Source organism: Podarcis erhardii (genome assembly GCF_964252035.2).
Source record: "Podarcis erhardii genome assembly, chromosome: 4".
NCBI classification, from domain to species: Eukaryota; Metazoa; Chordata; class Lepidosauria; order Squamata; family Lacertidae; genus Podarcis; species Podarcis erhardii.
Window position 1 is genome coordinate 46078305 of NC_138508.1, and position 20740 is coordinate 46099044.

A 20740-nucleotide genomic window follows, 5' to 3' on the forward strand; every position below is an offset into this window, starting at 1 on the left:
ATCGCATGTGGTGCCTCGGGCTCCTGAGGACCTACTGGCTGATTGGGCTGGCCTGCCTCTCAGTGCTATTCTTTGGAGGTTCCCACTAAACCTCAGTTAGTCATTTAGCACTGCTAGAGGTGGGGCCAGTTGCATAAATAGGAAGTGGAGCCGGGAGCAGCCAGGTAGTGAGCTCAGGAGTTCCACCCACCCAACCCTCCCTTAGTTTAATGCTCTTTTTCAGGTTAACCTTTTTCTTCCCCTTTAGTGGGCACTGCTACGGTCTTTTGACTGGTTGCTGTTGAAGAGCCGGGAATAAATTTTCCTGCATTGGCAGGTTTTGTCTTCCCCACAGCAATTCGTCACAACTTTGGTGGTTTAAGGCCTTGGGCGGGATCCTTCAGTCTTTTCTACCCTAAAATGGGGGGGCCATGAAGTGGTGACTCACCCCCCCCCCCGGTGGTAATTCCAGGTCCCCTCTTAAAGGGGTTGTAAATGGGTGTCTCTGGCCATACACTGAAAGGTTGTCAGTGAACTACCCTGCGTGCGGGGATATGGGCTGGGCTGCCTGTGTACACTTACGTCTTGCAGTGTACCCCCATATCCCATTTACCCTGATGTGCTCCAGTTCCCCCGACTGGGGGGCTGGAAGGGATACACGCCCAGTGCCTAAGCCAAGGTCTTCCTATATTTGAAAGTTTAATAAAGTTGTGGCCGAAATTTCCATAACACATTATCATGGATCATTATTCATTTTGGTGGTCCCTGGGGGCTGGGGGGGGGCTCCACCTGGTCACACAAATATACTTTATTTTCAGTTCCAATAACATTGTTATTCCATCAAACAGAAAAACGTTCTTCGTTCTGCAGTTCAGCATTTCTATAGTCTCTTCTGAACTTTTCCATTCTTCTCTATGTGGAAGTAGATAAGAAGTTCCAAGACTTGATGTACACACACACACACACACACACACACACACACACACAACCAAACTGCATTTGTTTAATATCCATATTTATTTTTAATTGTATGTGTAGTGCTTCTTTTATGTCTTATATTGTATACTATTAAGCTACAATTTCAGTTCTACTGGATTCTATAGAATTCAACTTGTAATACAAGAAAATACAATATATAAGAAATACAGTGGTACATCAAGATCCTCAGCAATTTTGAAGCGGTCTTTTAGGGTGGGGAGATTGGGAACCAGTGGCTTATATTATAAACCTGTAGACAATGTGCAGTTTTCATTATATCGCCAAGCGTTTAGTTCTGAGGGGTGAACACCACCACCACCACCACCACCACCAACAGAATAATAGTGCCTTTAGGTTTTACAGTGCACGTTACTCTGGCAGTGGGGAGGTAAATGGGACTAAGGCCTTAGGAAAACTGGGCATCTCTTTGGAGGCTCTGAACAGGTGTGTACAAAACACTGTACACAAATATTTTTGGATTGACTATCTTTCTCATTATGTTAGGCAATTATATGGCACACATAAACTAATTGTTTCTAATGAATAGATGTTATGTTGCTATCTCCTTAACTTCTGCTGAGTTACAAAGGGGGGGGGGGAGATAGATGCTAACCCAGTTTTTAAAAAAGTTGTCTTGCAGGCAAAATCCATACTTGCATTTCGAAGCACTCAGCTAATCTAAAGGATTAAAATGACCTCAAGGAAGGGCTCAAGCAGTCAACTGCCATAGTTTCAAAGTGAGCTTAAGGATTTCAGCCAAGTTCCTTTCATAGAAACTGTATAGATATATAAATTGATTTCTTTGGGGACAACCTGCCAGACAGTACTTTACTTAGTTGGGGATTTAACAGCTCCAGAGAAAGGGGGGGGGAGATATTGTATTATGCCATCACTGGCAGGTGCTCCCCCTTATAATTTGTACCAGTGGGTGTTAAAATATTCATGTTTTAGTGTTAGCATATCTGCATGCTTCTGCAACCATGTTTATTCATATTCATAGATCTGTAACTTGCCAAGGAGGAGTAGAAGAGCATAACACACCTTTAACTTGTATAGTGATGCGGTTCCAGGACACCGTGATTCCATTTAACTGAAGGCTCCTGAATCTAGCATTTCAGATATACATGAAATAAAATATGGGTTGTACGCTGTTTACACAGAAGTTCCCTTATTGCTCCATTGATTAAAAAGAATCATATTCTGGAAAACTGGCCTGAATTCTGCTTTCATCTGCAATGTTTCTGCTGTATAAAAGGTGTATCTCATAATCAAACATTCCCTACCAAGGAATGTATTCATGCTGAATTATTTAAAGTCAGTTTCTAACCTTTCTCTTCAAGTCTCTCACTCTCCAATTCTTTGAGAATATTCATTAGCCTGATTTAATAAAAGCCACTGGCTAAACTTTCATTTGGTATTAAATGAGCATATCAGTCTTCGTATCCCATCCTTAACATAAAATAGTGGATTTATTAAGGTCAATGGAAGAATTCCCTATATGCAAATTTGATGAGAGGCTATATGTATGTATATATGTGTGTGTGTGTGCATGTGCACAAAATAATGTCCTAATATAAACTATACACATCAAATAATAAACATAAAAATAACATAAAGTGGCTTTTATTGTTCCAGGAATTCAGTTTGTACGTAACACTAAGCCAAACTATAGCATTAGCACTTTTAGCAGCCACATCACAGTACTGGTTCATGTTTGGTTTATGATCACCTAAGATCCTTAGATCCTTTTCGTGTGTACTGCTGCCAACCTCATTCTATACTTCTTTCATTGATCTGTGTTTATGTTTATTTTTATGTTTATACCTAAATGCAGGACTTAATTTTGCTGTGAAGGGCAGGTGTACTGGTGTTTGCTTTTGTTTAAACCAGGAGATATTAAGATTCTAGTACTGGAAAGAGAAACATGTACATTTTTGGAAAAACAAAACTAAAAATAGGAGAAAACAAAAGGGTCATGGGGAATTCTAGAAAGGAAGGCAATAGCATTACTATCCTTCTTTTTGCTGTGTTTTACATGAATGCCCTTGTACTTAATTGGCAAGAGAGCACCCACTATCTGAAATTTATAGGAAACTAAAGCAAAAGTAAAATAAAACATTTTTAAAGGATGCTGGCAAAAGAAAAAGACTAGGTCATTGGTCACTTGCAATGTCACAGGCAAAGTATAATAGGTACCCATGACAGTCATACAATCATACTCCACACAGCATGAAGAGTCACAATTGATGTGCTTGACTGAGAGGAAAATTGCATGTTTCCAACAGCAAAATAATACTTTAGAAAATGTGCAGTCCCCAAAACTGAAGTACTTCTGGAGAATAGGTGCCTGGATTTGCTACAACAAATTAGTAACAACTCTGTGCTAAATGCATAACAAGTGTGGAATTGTGCATGTCTTCTTTTTCCATAATCATATTAATCTGCACTGCTTCTGAATGTCTTCTTTTTCGGCATAGTTCTGTATTTAGCTTTCCAATGACGGCAAATATTTAAGGGAGAGGAATTCTAGGTACTGTAGCAGTAGTGGCCAGGTATACCTTTTATTGTTTATATTCTGCCCTGTTTTTAAGAATCACACTTATGAGTACATTTGTAACCTACAAGCTTGACTTCTGCAATGCGCATTATGTGGGGCAGCGTTTGAAGATGACTCTGAAGTTGTAATTAGCAAACAAAGCTCATCTCCTGACAGATAGAGGAATGTGTTATGGAATCTGCACTGGGTGCCTGTTGGCTTCTGGGACCCGAGGTAATATTTCTGGGTTAGCGGAGTCTGTAACCTGAAGCATATGTAACCTGAAGCGTATGTAACCTGAAGCGTATGTAACCTGAGGTACCACTGTATCTATATAGAATCTAGCTTTCTCCAGTTTTCTCCAGCTTTCTCCAGGATATGGTTGGTTTTTATAGCTATATGAACTCATACTTGCAGAGTGAAGTGATGGGGGCTTACTAGAAGGGATGCCAATGTGGCATCTGGGACAGCTAATGGGGGGGGGCATCTGCATGATTTTCTGGTCTTGACTCTTTTTCTTTTAGGCTTGGCAGATACTTTGTGATATGCCATGCCTGCATGGCGGCCATTTTGTGACTGGCGCCATGTCAATTCTTTGGAATTCCAAATGTGTCTGCTGACCAAAAAGTATGGTGACCCCCTGCATATAAGGGAGGGCTCTCAAATATGCTAAATGTACCTCCGGTTGTGGACGGGATCAGTTCTGGAGCTCCGGTCGGATCCCGAGGTTTCAGCAACCAGAGGGATTGCTTCTGCACATGCGCGTGTGGCGAAACCTGGAAAAATACTTCTGGGTTTGCTGTGTTCGCATCCTGAAGGATGCACAACTGGAAGTGTGCATATCCAGAGGTACCACTGTATTGTACAAACAGCTCCAGGTCACACAATATATTCATTTAGGCTGTAGTCTTCACCATATCCCAGTGAAATTTACTTTTAAATGGTCCTATGCATTAGTTGTTCTGCTTTATTGAAACCTGTTTAAAAAATCCTACCCATGTAAATCCCACACCTCTAGTAACAGGTAATGTCTAAGTTGTGTTGTTGACACTGCCTACTACACATCCAGCATTAGCATGCTGACACAACACACACACACACACACACACACCTGATGATGAATCCCTAGCATACATGCATAGGTGACTTGGTTTAGACATGGCACCAAATTCAGAGTACTCTGCTTTGTATGTTAGCTTTTTACACATACCGGGCGTTACATTTATATTAGACCTCAAATGAAAAGAACCTCAGCACTGGAGCAGACATGAAATACTCCTCTTTTCCCCCCCTTTTAAACCACTATTTTCATAGAGCAGTACAGATATGGACACTTACAGAGTTTGGATAACAAAGGGTTTTGAACAGCCTGATCTTCTGTGACTCCAATTGAAAAGAGTGCAGATGGAGTTGTTGGGACTTAGCTATACTGAGGTGATAATGGACACATATATACCATATGTTTAAAACATTCTTATACAGCTTTAATAGTCATAGCTCCCCACAAACAATCCTGGAGACAATAGTTTGTTAAGGATGCTGGAGACCATAGAACTGTGAGGGGTCTCCTAACAACTCTCTGAACCCTTAACAAACTACAGTTCCCAGGATTCTTTGAGGAAAGCAGTGAGTTTTAAAGTGGCATGAGCGCTTTAATATATGGTGTGCATGAGATGTATGTATACTCTGATCTGTGGTCTGAGCTTTACTTAGCTTAGGGGGATGTACTTGTGAGTAGGTATGCTTTGACTTGCAGCTTAAAGTTTCCATCAGAGAGACTCCATCTTAATATACACTGTACAGAAAATAACTTCTCTCTCTCTCTCTATCTCTCTCTCTCTCTCCATATGAATATGGATGAGGGAAATCTCAATAGTTGCCTCATGCATACACATTATTGTTCTACTCATCAGTTGTTTATTGCTTTGTGTTCACAATTCACTAGTGATTTGTTGTTTGCCTTGCTTCTGTAAAACAGATGAAAATATACCTTAAAAAGATTGTGGCATTCAGATTACAATCTTAAACTAAATATAATTAATGATTTTTTTATATATGTATCTAACGAAAATAAGCTTCAAACATTGTCAGCATTCTCCTTAAGGATTCATGACCTGGCAGAATAATCAGACTGTTCTGGGTGAATATAAGCTGTTTGAAAATTTTCAGGGAATTATTATCCATTTGAAAATAAGATGAAGAGAATATTAAATGCATTTTGGCTTTGGGGAAATCACTTTTCCACCCTCTTAATTTTTTTAATCTATTGAAATGAAACCTGACCTCCTTTATTGTATATCAGTAATCATCAATATTTAATTTAACCTTCTCTAATCTTTAGTAGATTTCTTGTTTTGCAAAATATGGCTGAAAAATGTAAATACAATTCCTTTCGGATCAGAGTTTGTTGTGAGATCCTTCTGAAGATTGGTGGGTAAAGATCAGCATAGAAATAATTTCTTAGCTTTTGAAATGGTTATGCCAAGACACACAGAGAGACTCTGAGCATTAGCCAAATATCTGCCCTTAAAATCTCAACTTCAAAATTGACTTTTGCATGCATAACCTAAATTGTTGGCAACCTGTTCTGCAACACCATGGCGTACAGCAACAGGTTACTGCATAAATAATTCATTAGGCCATCGCCTTCCATCGTGCTTAGAAAACAGACACCAGAGATTTTAAAATCTTAGCACATTTCAGTGTTGTTACGCCTGACCCCTTGTGTATAGCTCCTGCTCACAGGAAAGGGACAACAAGTGTTATGGCCTGCAGATGCTATCGGTGCATATTTACATGGACCCGTGAAAATGCCATTAGAGTTAACAAATATGAAAAGTATATAGTGATGTGTGTGAGAAACAGAGACAGAGAATAGAACAATGATATGCAACATGATGGATGCTTTAGTTAGATGATGCATGATTAATAGCCACAGATTAAGCAGAAACAGAACAGGACCTGCAAGACCAGACTTCAAATCTCCATAAATAAAGCACACTGGGCAACCTTGAGCCAGTCACTGCCTCTCAGCCAAACCGACCTCACATGGTTGTTGTGAGGATTAAATGGGGGGGGGGAGGACCAAATGCGCTACCCTGAGGTCCTGGGAGGAAAAGATGGGTTAGAAATGTCAAAAAGAAAATAAATGCAGAAGTGACATGGACCAGAAATAGACGGATTTGCCGATCTCTATTATGGCGTGTAAAATAATCCTATAGTGTAATCTAGGCTCAGGAGGAAGCATTGTTCTAGGTGCATTTTGCAACATGGAATATTATTAGTGCAAGCGGTTTCTGAGTTCTGGGCACAGTACTGCACCTAAGATTTCAGATTAAAACTGCAGTGGAAGTAAAGAAGGACCTTTTTCTGCCTCCCCACTTCCAACTACTCTTTGAAGACTGGAGAAGAGACTCTCTTAAGAATATTAGGGGGGTGGGCAGGGGAAGGACTAGACCATGTGAAAATTGAACATAATATTTTAGCTGCAGTTCATTCATTTTCAGCTTGTTGTGCTTGAGGTGAGAATATTCTCGAGAGAATATTCTCGAGAATGCGAATATTTTCAAGAATATTCTCTGCTAGAAAATTCTGCGGAGAATATTCTCCACAAACAGTAAATTCTGATGTAAGAACCAGTTTTACAACCCATGATTGCCCTCCATGCCGTTCTTGCACATTTGGAGCAGCGGGGGGGTTATGCCAGACTGCTTTTTTTAGATTTCAGCTCGGCATTTAATACCATTCTAGCACAACTCTGATGTCTAAACTAGAAGATCTGGGGCTTCCGTTATCACTTTGTGGGTGGATATTGGACTTTCTGTCAGACCGCCCCCAGAGGGTTCGGTTGGGCCCTTATACCTCTAATACGCTTAAGACTAACACAGGAACACCACAGGGATGCGTACTTAGTCCGCTCCTTTATATTCTCTACACGTACGATTGTGTCGCTGCTCACCCTAGTAATAGGATTGTCAAATTTGCAGATGACACAACTGTGATTGGGCTCATCTCTGAAAGGGAGGGTGAAACGGACTATAGAGATGAGGTGGAGCGGCTGACAGAGTGGTGCAGAGCTAACAACTTGCTCATAAATACAAGGAAGACAAAGGAGCTTGTGGTGGACTTCAGGAGACAGAAGAGTAATGTCCAGCCACTTTTGATTGATGGGGTCTGTGTGGAGAGGGTAACAACGTTCAGATTTTTGGGTATTGAATTACAAGAGGATCTGTCCTGGAGTGTCAACACAAGGGGGCTTGTGAAGAAGGCGCAGCAGAGACTGTACTTTTTGAGAATCCTAAGGAAAAACCATCTTCCGCAGAAACTGCTGCTTGCCTTCTATCACTGTGCCATTGAGAGCGTGCTCACTTATGGCTTATGTGTGTGGTACGGAAGCTGTAGTACCCAGGACAGGATGGGGTTGTGCAGAGTTGTTAAGGCAGCAGAGAGCATTGTTGGCTGCCCACTCTCCACCTTAGAGCAGATTTATGCCACAAGGTGCCATAGGAAGGCACTGGACATAGTAAAAGATCCATCGCATCCTGGTCACTGTCTCTTCGAGCTCCTGCCGTCGGGACGGAGATACAGGACGATGAAGACAAGAACGAGCCGTCTCAAGAACAGCTTCTTCTCCAGAGCGATCTCGGCCCTGAATGGGAAACCTGGACTTTGAAAGTCATCTAATCTTCCTTGCTGTATTATACTGTATTGTTTTAATTAGTGTTTTTATAGTTGTTCTGATTTTGAGTGGAGTGCCCTACCTGGGTGGATGGAGCAGTCAAGTAATTTCGTTGTCCCCGAGAGGGGGCAATGACAATAAATATATTATTATTATTATTATTATTATTATTATTATTATTATTATTATTATTATTTTAAAAATCTAGTAAATAATAAGTAAAGCTGTGATATTGCCGGTGTAAGCAATGAATAATGATTTTTTTGATCTAGCTGCATTACTGAGCGTTGTGTCATTCACCATTGGCAGTTCTGAAATGTGTGCTTCAGAAAACATACACACACACACACACACACTGTATATTTAGTTTTAAAAATGCTATTTATTTAATTTGATGAATATTTGAATTCGTATTTATTTCAACTATATGTAATAGCCTTTTTTCTATTTTGGTGTGACCTTATTCATAGTAATTCTATACCCTTGGCCATACAGTGTGATTTTACCCCCCAGAAAGTAGCTTTAATGCTTTATACACTTAAAGTACCTAGGCCTATACAATTATGTGTAACAGAAGTGCTAGTAACCAGTTTTTTCAGTGCCATTCAATGGTACAATATTCTCATTAATCGAGAATATTCTCCAAAAGATTATTCTGGATTATTTAATATCACTAGTTGTGCCCATAAGCTAGGTTTAAGGTGCCATTTAGCTCCTAGCTTTCATATTTCAGTTTTGAACACTTGAAGGAAGCACCATTTTCTACTGCCTCAGGCTGCAATCCTCTATGTACTTATTTGGAAGGAAGTCCATTGGACCTATGCATAGAATTTTACTGTAACAAGCATCTAAGGATTAAGAAATGAGAATAGAAATGTCTTGAAGCTCCCTGAGACATTTCATTGGTCTCATTGAGTATCTGCCCTTGAAATCCCACTTTCTTGTAACCTATAGATAATATTAACTTTGTCCTTTTCTTTAGGACAAATTGTACTGGCAAGAAGTTCCATGGAAACCAATAAGATTGAAGTGACGGGTAAGTGAATATATTCCAAATAAAGCTAAACTAGATATGATGTTTTGCCCCTGCAAACTTTATTTTGATTAATGGATATGGTTTTTCTTTTAAATGTGAAAGAAATGAACATACTCCAAGCACAGGAAAGAAGAATGTGCTTATTTTTTCCCCACTGGCATTTATTTCATTTATGTAACGAAATTCAGTGCTGCAAAGATTAAACGTGCATACTGATCATAATATTCTGCCTTGCATTGTCTGCACAATATGGTTAAAATGAATTCACTGTTGAGAAAAAAATAACAACTTAATGATAAAAGGGCATTTTTTCCACCCCAGAGACAGGCTGATCTGAATGTTATCAGCTACTAATTAATCTAGAATTACTTTTCAGATATTGTTTGGCAGCTAGCAATTCTTAACAAAATAATTATATATTTGTTTCTATGGCTAACCAATTAAATGCTAATTGTGCCCTAGCTGGAAGTTGGCAGGATCTTGCAATAATTTGTTTTGGTTCATTTAATATATCTTTTATAAATGCATAATGGTAACCAACATTATTTATTTATCATGGAATAAATAAATATTTAGATCGTCTTTGCATTGTTATGGATCACTGGTGCAAGATTCATCAACTAATTTTGCATAGTAATACATTTTATAATTATGATGAGAGTTGAAGTTTCATTACAATGGCTGCAAGAACAGGCAGAGCTTGTGGAGTACATTTTTTTCCTTATTATTCATGCTGTCTGTTTGGAACATCTTGAAAACACAATGTGTTATATGGCTTTTCAGACAAAATGTAGCAGTATTTTAGTCCACCAAAATTAGTATCTCATTCTTCTAGTGTGCTGATTGAATCTATGAATTTCTCTTTTCTTTGTTTCCTTGCTAAAACTATGTCTATACCACCCTTGAATCACATTCCCAAGCAGTTTATATAAAGAATAAAACAGGTGAAGTTGCAATCCTGTGGTCTCTGGGAAGACATCCTAGGAGGCATAGGATCTTTTGAATCACCCCCTCCTGCTTGAAAAGGGAGATCTGTCATCATGTGGATGAGGAAAGGACTGCAGCTGGTTCTTCTGATGGTAGGTATTTGACAGTCAATGCCAGGCATGTTGGCAATATCCTGCCCCAGTGAGCAGTCAAGCTGCCATATTTTTCACCAGCTGCAGCTTACAGACAAATTTCAAGGGCAGCCCCATATAAACTGCATTGCAGTAATCCAGCCTGGAGGTTACCAAGTGTCCTGCAGGGTTCCATATACCATGGAATGGAGCACTTAACTTATGGGGCAATCTCCTTAATGAAACTAAGATTTCCGTTACTATTTCTGTTTTTCCTCCTTTTACCCTGTCAAAAAAACCTACGGTATATACTTTCAGAAATCCTATCTGAGTAAATATCAGACTTAAAAATATTATTCAGGGAGCAGGGAGTGTATTTCAAATCAAACACTAGTTTCGTTTTTAATCAAGAATAAAGATGTTAAAATATCATGGTCGTCTCACACAAGAAGCAGGCTTTTCCTGCAGTCTTTGCAATTTGTATCACAAATGAATGCTTCGTTAACATTTGTATATCATTTCCTGCTCAGCAAATTTCCTGTTACAATGTTCCAGCATCTGTTCAGAGAGATGAAACAAAGAACTACCACTCAGGTGTCCATTGACTGAAGATGAGTAGTGGGTAATTAATGCAGAATTTTATTGTGTGTAAACGCTTCCCAAAAATACTCTCCAACTTTATATCAATAAGCAATTAATGCTGAGGAAATTAGGATTTCTTTTTAAATCATCTCATAACCAAGATAAAAAAAGCTGTTAATGTATATGTGTCCAGATATAGCCTATTGATGACAGAAATGTCTCTGTGTAGCAATAGCTTCAACATCCATGCACTGAGCGGGTAACCAGGAGGAATAATAAATTTTGTTCAACAGTGTGCTTCTTAATATACAGCATCTAAACTGAAAGTTTCAAATATCTCCCCTTCTGGAAGTTGTACATCAGGGAATTACAATCAGCTCAGCATTTCTGCTAAGGAGAGAAATAGTGTTATTTGAGTTTTAATGTGAAATCTATAACATTTGAACTTTGGCTAATTGAAAAATATGGTGCTCTCTCTCTCTCTCTTTTAGTACAACAGTATTTGTAGTTAACTTTCCAGCGCTACAGAGAGGCAATACCACAAGTCTTAACTCTAAAGCTAAAGTTTCTCCTCATGTTTTTCAGCACCAGATGCTAAGTTAATTACTGTAGCCCTCGTCAGTCCTTGCATTCAGCAGCAAGATCTGAAGGGGCTTGTGAGTGTGCTCATTTGAACCCATTTACAAGCCTTCACACAATTGGGAACGCTGCACTGTGGAGAAGTAGAGTGGCAAAGCTGGAACGCCTCCTCTCTCTTAAAAAACACTACCCATTACAGTAAAAACAAAACCCAAACAGAAACAGCAGTAAGTAAAATAGCAAATTAGTCATAAAAAATAGTAAAGATCAAATGAGACAAAAGGTTTGTGTGAATAAGGGTTTGGTTGGGGCCTTTCTTCCTATGCTATTTCTGGTGGAAAGTCCCTTGGCAAACTTGCTACGAAGATTCACGATGAATGTAAGATTTTCTCTCTTATACAAAGAAACACAATCATTTTGATTCTGTCTAGACCAATGATATCAAGCCACCACCTTTCTTCTAACCTTTCGATAGAGTATTCTTAGATAGTGAGTCCTACTACTTTATTGTTTTGAGTGCTCCTTTCATAAATTTCAGGGCCAATGGAAGAATTGCCACTATAAATGGAAGTTAAACTATAAACAGGAGCTACATCTCACCTTAAGTTCAATTGCAAGAACAGCTTGGGGCCAACAGGTCAAGTGGATGAAATCATAGAGGTCTGGAAGTATATAAAATGTGAGAGATTCAAGGGCAAGTTTCCATCTTAGTAAAAATACTTATCTGAAACTGGAACAATATGGCATGGATTTTTATTTTTGACACGTTCTTTTTCCTGAGCGAGCATTTAACAATGTGAGAGAAAAGACCTTGATGGTAGGGGCTTTCTCCCTTTCCCTGTTTAGCTCATTGCAGACAAAGGAAGGACTGTGGAAGAAATATGATTTAATCCCATGTAAGGAAATCTAATTTCTTCCTTTATCTAGGTTTAGATGTGAATATTATTTTTATTTTTAGGCCCATCTTCTTATTTTATGGCCCATCTTCACCACACATACACCATAGTTATTGTATGTATTCCCCCAATCTGTTTTTTGTGTCTCTGTTTTGCTGGCCACAGGAGGGATTTTCCAGTTCATAAACAGATTCACTTGTTCAAGTAGTGGCTAGTTGCGCGTCAAGCCCCGAAACCCGCCCCCATGGAAATAAAGACACAAAGGAGACAGAAATTAGTTTAAAAGTTAATGGGCAAATTTAGGCCACAACTTTATGGAATACACAAGTGTGACTGGTATTGGCTTAGGCATTGGTATCTAATGACTATACAGTGGTACCTCGCAAGACGAATGCCTCGAAAGACGAAAAACTCGCAAAACGAAAGAGTTTTTCGTTTTTTGAGTTGCTTCGCAAGACGGATTTCCTTATGGGCTTGCTTCGCAAGACGGAAACGTCTTGCAAGTTTGTTTCCTTTGTCTTGCAAGTTTGTTTCCTTTTTCTTAAAACCATGCATTCACTTCGAGGAGCAACTCATAGCACGTGGTGTGGTAGCCTTTTTTGAGGTTTTTGAAGACTTTGGTGATTTTTGAAGTTTTTCCAAAGTCCGTGCTTCGCAAGACGAAAAAATCGCAAGACGAAAAAACTCGCGGAACGAATTAATTTCGTCTTGCGAGGCACCACTGTAACTGGCTCCCGCCCACCCAGCAGGAAACCTGCAAAGGGTAAACTACCAGCAGAGGGAGCTCCAACAATGGCTATTGACTGGTGCTCACCCCTAGGGTTTCCGGGATAAAGCGGGATATCAAACCCAAACTCTTCTTCTTCTTCTAGCATGGACCTAGCCCCTCCCGGGCTTCGGACGAGATCCAGACCCCCAGATTCCTTTAAAGGAATACCCTATCAAATGGAGGGGCAGGTGATGGCTACACCTCCCCACATTCCCCTAAACCAATGCCTAACCGCCAAACCTTCCAAAGTTGTGACGTGAGGTGCCTCGGAACATAGTCCCAGTGTAAATAGGGGGTGCCTGCATTAATAAGAAAAAAATTGTATTTTAGGTACTTGGTATTTAAATTACTTTTTTAAAAGACCAACAAATAATTGTTTTTTTAACCAAAGCAGTTTGGTTCCATTCTTGAATAATGATTGTTATGTATTTAGGTCTCACCGTGCTATCCTAACTGCTTACTACTGTGGAATAATTGACCTTAATGGGACTTAATTCTGAATAAATATACTTAGACTCACACTGCAAAACTACAGTCCTATAAACACGTATAATATAAGAGTAAGTTCCACTGTATAAGATTAGGAAAATACCACAACTGCCTTGTTGTTAATACAACTCTTGTTACAAAACTGCTATTATTTTGAAGCCATTTTGACAGTCTGGGTGTTCAGCTGATGCTCTTCAATAGCACATTTCTGCAGATAAAGCTCAGGGTTGGCAATTTGTGCAAACTGCTTTATAATAATGCTCTTTTTACATTGGTAAGTCGTAGAATTGGTAAGTCGTAGAATCCCAGTTGCAATGGGATTAAATATAATAAAATAATAATGACATTAAAAGAAGCAGATTCAAGCACAATAAAACCAATCCGTTTTGAGATTAAAATTCTTTCAAAGGCTCTTTATGCCTGGCGTGTGAGGGTTTGGTGAGAGATTTGCCTGGTGCTGAAAAGATAAGAAGGTAGGTATCCCAATGAGGATCATTCCAGAAAAGGAGCACCACCACTAAGAGGACCTTCTACGTGTTCCACTTGCAGTACAGGAGTCATCTGGGACCAAAGTATTTAAGGTCAGCACTAGCCCTTTGAACTGTGCCTGGGAATGAATTGGAAGCTATTTTAGCTGTTTAAGGATTGGGAAGATATGCTCCCAATTCCCAGTTCCAAGTAGCAGCTATGTTTCCCAGAACACTGGCAACCATGGCTAGGCTACCTCTGTACAAAGAGAATTGTAGATGGCGCACCAGCATAAGCTGATGGAATGCTTTCCATGCCACTGGCTCTAGAGACCATTTGGATGTCAAGTGACAAAGCTGGATCAGTGAGTGCAGCAAACTTCAATGGGAGTGTGATCTCATTCCAAAGTGGTTGGACAGCATAATCTAAAGCAGAAAAAACCACTGGCCAACAGCAGCTTCATCATGTTTATATCGACCTTAATTTGATTGGTGCTCATCCAGCCCAGTATAGATTCCAGACATTAGTTCAACATTTACACTGAATCAGATGGAAAGTAAAAATGAGGTGTTGGTTAATTTTATCTATGAAGGGACCATTGGTCCATGTATGCTGACCATGTCCTCTACCATATTGTAAGGTTTGAAAGAGGACTGTAAGCGAATTCAACTTAATGCTATTAAAGCATTCCCATGCAGTGTTCCTGATCCTGGGGAGGTTAGTGAATGCCCACATAAGGCTATAGAGGTGGATGTCATTAGTATATGGGACTCAGCTCATAATAGTTTTGGAGTGAACTCTCTGAGTTCAGTATTGCTAATTACCCCAGTCTGAACCCTGGCAGCATCACTAGCTGCAATTTTTTCTATAGGCTGACAATACGTACATTAAGTCAATAGCTCAGTTTCACCCGGTTTTCTTAACTACTTATTGACCATACCTCTGACTGTGTTGAGACTTCAGCAAACTTGTTTGAATCTATATGTAATCATAGCTATTTGTTACAATATTCATTAGTGGCATAGATTAATTGCAACTTTGATTCAGTGCCTGCCCAGTGGTCAAAATCCAGACAAAGCAACATAGGCTTAATGCTTTGAGATACATTCATTGATTGTTTCTTGAGCCAAGAAAACCTGTATTTAAAGTCTGATTCTTTATTTTTCTCTCCTTTCCTTTATCTCATAAAGCTGTTTACCATTCCTACCCTTAAATCAATCCGCTTTAGTTTGTTTGCTGAGGTAATGAATGATCAATAGCTAATAACGCTGTCACTGAAGCTGGTGCTAGAACTAACAGTCTTGTTAAAAATATAATCTAAATTCAAAGCTGTATTTTTCTTACTTAGATATACAGAAAAATATTGCAGGATAGCCATGAAACAAAATAGTAAAGAAGAAGAAAATTATTTAATTAAACATAGTGAGTACCATTTAATATCTTGTTGATTTTTTAATGTAGGTACATTTTATTTAATTACGTTTATTTCATGGTGTACATTCTGAGTACCATTTAGTATCATGCGGAATTTATTTTAAAATAACTTTTTATTGGCATTTTAATACTAAAATTGCACTTATGTGTATGGGTGGTTATGATCCACATACGTTCTACTTGCAATACCATGCTCCACTCCTATGGCAGGCCCCTCCCCTACTTCCTGCAAGCAAAGGAAAATAAAGCCTTATACAGAATTTTTGTTCCCACTAACAAAATCTACCTCATCAAATGTAGAGGCTATTCCTTCCATTGCCTCATCTTGCAGTAATACTTGTTCATCCATGCATGTAGCTCTGCAAGTGGTAATTTTTCTTCTACTCACAGCCCTTTAGAGGTTTTAGCAGAGTGTTGTCCTCTTGGTGCTAGAAATAGGAGGGAATATAGCAGTAAGGTTTATTATTATTATTTTACACAAAATCTATTGGTGAGAGTATACAAGCTACTAGGTTTCACTGCCTTTTTTTTCCTTTTCAAAAACTGGCTGCTCATATTGATGCTTCTTTATTTTTCCTCAATCAAAACTCTTTATAGAATTGAACTGGAGTAAGATTATGATCTTGGAGTGATAGTAGAGCTATAAATGATGAGTCTGTTGGATAGAAAGACTCTGGTATAATAACAGCTCAGGGAATGATTTATCAAGAAATATGTAATTCACTTTCCCCCCTCAGCATGGATTCCCAACTTAATGATTCTTTGCTGAAATAGCCTTATTTCGATGGCGATTCCATTAGAAGGACAGCAATTTCATATTTTTTAACTCACCTTTGTATTAGTTTAGGAGAATGAAGTGTTTTAAATTAAGCAGGTAGAATTGGAATGATTTCCATCCATACTGCTTTCAGGTTATGTAAATGGTTTGATACTTGAAATGATTTACCGTTGTATTTGCACTTTACAAATCCTACTGGATTGCCATAATACCTGCTTATAAAGAAAGCCAATAGAAGGCAAAGTATGTTAGAAAAAGAGTAATGACAAATAATATATTTTGCTATGTGTGGTAATTCCATTAAAAGAGCAAGGAAAATAATCATCACAAGCTTTTTCTACAACTACAATTTCAAACAGATAGAATTTTACAGTCTGAAATACTATTGAGAAATTCAAATAGAGATGTGCCCAACATTTTCACCAGCTCTTTTCCCACCATTTGTGGGATGGTTTGATATGAAATGAAGCTGAGAGAGAGAGAGAGAGAGAGAGAGAGAGAGAGAGAGAGAGAGAGTGTGTGCAATAGGGGGAAAAGAGTTTTCTCCAAAAATTTTTACAAATGCATGTTGCCACTTGCATTAACCTTACAAGACCAATAAGGGCTTCTTGCTTATCTAGACAAATTCCCCTCTCCTTTTAACCACTAAGAAGCCTAATTTGGCATTGAGCAGTCTATACTCTGATAAATGGTAAATAAAAGTAATACTACTTGCACAGGACACATAATTTGGGAGAACCCATTAAACTCATACATTGGCCTTGGAGTGTCCATTTGACCTTAACAAGCCTAACCTAGCATGCAGAATTAATGTGTAAACAACATGGTGTAAGCTTACTGGCAGGAGGAAGCTGGAATTTGGTTTGGCCTGCTTACGCTGCTTCCTATTTGACAATGCAGAACTCTAAACTAGTTTGAAGCCTAACCATGGAGTCAGGAGACAGGATAATGTTGTGTACCGTATTTTTCGCCCCATAGGACGCACCGGCCCATAGGACGCACCAAGTTTTTTGGGGGGGAAATAAAGAAAAAAAAATATTTCCCCCCCAGGCGCTTGCGGGGCAGGCAGCGGGGAGAAGTGCTCTTCTCCCCGCCGCCCGCCTGCAGATCAGGTCCGGGGACAGCGGGAGGACGCGCTGCGCCTCCCAGCTGTCCCCGGAGCTTGTGGGGCTGGCGGCCGGGAGAAGCACGCGTCTCCCCGCCGTCAGCCTCCAAACCACATCGGGAGACAGCGGGATGGCGGCGTTCCGCCTCCCCACTGTCCCCCGACCTTGTGGGACTGGCGCTGCGGCTCTCCTGAAGCCGACCCCTCTCGCTCTCCAGGCTTCAGCGAAAGCCTGCATTCGCCCCATAGGACGCACACGCATTTCCCCTTCATTTTTGTCCTATAGGGCAAAAAATACGGTAGTTTAGTGATGCTTTCAAAGTTCAGAATGGATTGCAGACTCATAAGTGAATTCCCCCACTCTAAACCAGATTGCAACCTGAGCCCACAGCACAATTGATGTTTGGGTGCAACCACCACCAACACACCCACACACCCACACACACCAGTTCTCTCTTTTCTAAGTAATGAGTGACAGCACAAGATGAGCGACAGCTGAAGAATTACAGGGCAGTGTATGGAATTCAGAGGAAGAGGTGGCTAGGAGCATAGCTGCAGGGGAATATTAGAAGACTGGGTAGGGACAGTACCTGCCAATACTTCCCTTGGCAAATCACACCTTTCCCTCATCTTGTGTGGGAAACTGACAGTCCGGATTTCTGCCCTGTGGTTGAACTGTTTTACATTCAGCTCAGTCCTTTAATTCTGGTGTTAAAAATTCTGTTCACAGATGAAAATACTATGCTGCCTTTCTGCAAAATATTCAAGGTGATTTTTGTTCAGTTCCTTTTGATGGGGTTTTGGTAAAGGTAAAGGTGATATAGACAACTATGAATAAATAGCTTGCCCACTGCTCTTGAGATGTATCTCCGCTCTAAACCCATTAATTTATTTCTTAGAATGTAGCATTATCATTATTTTACTAGACTAATAAAGGGGACACCTTTTCATGAAAAGGTATACAGTGTAAATTCTCAGGAAAAAACAAAGTTTAGGTCTGAACTTTCCTGTATGCATTACAGTCAATGCATTACATACTAAACTCTTCCCGATTTTAGTAGAGTCAAGACTGTATCGTGAAGCTTGAGGTTTTATTGCATATCACTGACTTTTATATCTTTGCTAAATCTTATGAGAGCAAATCCATTTTGTGATCATAGTTAATTACAGAAGCCTGCAGAACACCAGCTATTGCGATCTTTCCCCCTTGGCTCTCTGACTCAAAAAATCTCCAATTCAAGAAAAAATGGCTTTGCCAATGAATCTGAGCAGAACTATAGCAGAGTCCTCCAGCCAGTTGGTTAATCAGAGAAAATGTTATTACTTTTTTCCCCAAGGAAGTCATTAATTTGAGCCTGGCAAGCTATCATTATAGCAATGTGAAATAACCGAGTTTCCCTTAGGAGATTTTTCTTAGATAAGGTGTGGAGTTTTCCATGAGCATATGTGAATTGTGTGTGGCTTTTTAATGTTATTAAAGGCAGTTTTATTAAAATATGAACCTTTTGACCTCCGCATCAACATTTCCTACCAAAATAATACCTCATGGACAATGAAAATGATCTGAGCATCTCTTTGGTATTCCCTGCATACAATTCGTCATAATGTCAGATTGTGGTCCATACACTTTCCTTGTTGCATGAATAATTCATGATAACCATTCTGGACAGGTAGAATATCAGGACACTCATCTTGATTTGGCTTAATATTTGAGCTTGTTATGGGTCCAAATGGATTTAACCAACATTTAAAGCAACAGGTGATTTTCCTGGGGGAACTTTCATTTGGAGTTCATTTAGAAATCCAGGAAGCAACTAGCCCAATTTTTCAGATTTCACACCACGATTATTTCTGTCCTATAGACCAGTCATCTAGCTGCCTTGAGCACTTTCTGCCAAGGATACCCCAGTAAATTACTATATGAAACCAGACTGACAAATGAATGGAAATAAAAGGAATCGTGCAAGTGAAACCATTGCAACAGAACAAGGATTGAAAAATATTCAAGCCAAAATCTAGAGAAAGTTAAGAAATGTGAAACTGATGGAACTGATGTGTGTTTACCTTTTTCTGGATTGTCACTGCAGAGCTGAGGATCTAAAAATATATTGATTGAATATGGGAAACTGGATCAGATAATTTAAACAATAAAATGGCTGCAGTCTTAATTACGAAGCAAGTATGGATTTTAAATCTATTCTGTGAGGGGTTTCACTTACCAAATGAAGTTTAAATAATATATATGATGGATTAGGTAATTATAATATTAATATAAAGAAAACATGTTTTCTCCCTCCTGGTAAGTTAGTAACATCATAAAATAGCCTCCTACTGTTAAATATGAGCAGAAGGAAGTCGTCAGTGTGTAAATGATCATTTGAGCTCTTGCCATTAATTCCATTAAGTCAAAGATACTAAAAAAAATATGAAATGAGTAATTATATTTCATCTAATATGATTTTTACACTTTGGGCACAGTATTTGCTTCCAGCCACTTTTGCTTCATGGAGAAGAATTAATTAATAATTTCAAAACAAAATGAGAGGAAACAAGCAGGCTGGTTTTCCCTGCATGCCTAGTCCACAATGACTACAGCAGCCACCATGGCAGGAAGAGAAGACGGGGTCTTTATCTCTTACCAGTCATACCAGCAGTGACCACCACCAAGTAAGGGCAGGAAAGGACAGGAAGAACTGGAGCAGGGGCACTGCTGCTCAGATTAAAACTTCAGAAGCACAACGTATTCTTCACTATTGAAAGCAAGCATTGTGAACTGCCATGGTTTGTATTTCAAGCCAAGGAGTTATAAACATCATGAGCAGAAATGGGTTCAAAGAGAGAGAGCTGCATGCCACCTGGTGTCCCTTAAGGTTGGCTTGCATCATGGAGACAATCATCTTTTTCTGTTCAATATCCTGGAAACAACAGCATGTTATCATGCAGCATGATTTCCAGGCATGTTCTAGTCGCCTTTGGAAATGATGGAGCGGCTTAAATCAGTGATCCTCTTTCAGTATCTTTGAAAAGAAGAAGGAAGCGATAAAAAGTCATTGAGCCACCTCTTGAGTTTTAGGTACTAAGTGCATCCACTACCCCAAATTCAAAAATTCAAATGACTTCTCTGCCCTTCCTCTGCTGTTACAGCATCATTGGGAACAAAGATGTGGGAGTGGAATGTGGGAGCAACCCTAGGTAAAGGTAAAGGGACCCCTGACCATTAGGTCCAGTCGTGACCGACTCTGGGGTTGTGGCGCTCATCTCGCTTTATTGGCCGAGGGAGATGGCGTACAGCTTCCGGGTCATGTGGCCAGCATGACTAAGCCACTTCTGGTGAAACCAGAGCTGCGCACGGAAATGCCGTTTACCTTCTCGCCG

The 20740-nt window shown here is 39.5% G+C and overlaps 2 long non-coding RNA genes across 2 annotated transcripts in view; both read left to right on the top strand.

The window, feature by feature from the left end:
* Window positions 1–20740, top strand: part of LOC309340034 — an 85138-nt gene that overhangs the window by 21922 nt on the left and 42476 nt on the right. Inside the window, exon 3 of the long non-coding RNA XR_014155731.1 lies at window positions 9154–9207. This is a non-coding gene — a long non-coding RNA (uncharacterized lncRNA). The remainder of the gene's footprint in view (window positions 1–9153; window positions 9208–20740) is intronic.
* Window positions 7446–8335, top strand: LOC309340047. The gene is made up of 2 exons (XR_014155766.1): window positions 7446–8226; window positions 8268–8335. It is a non-coding gene; the product is annotated as an uncharacterized lncRNA (long non-coding RNA).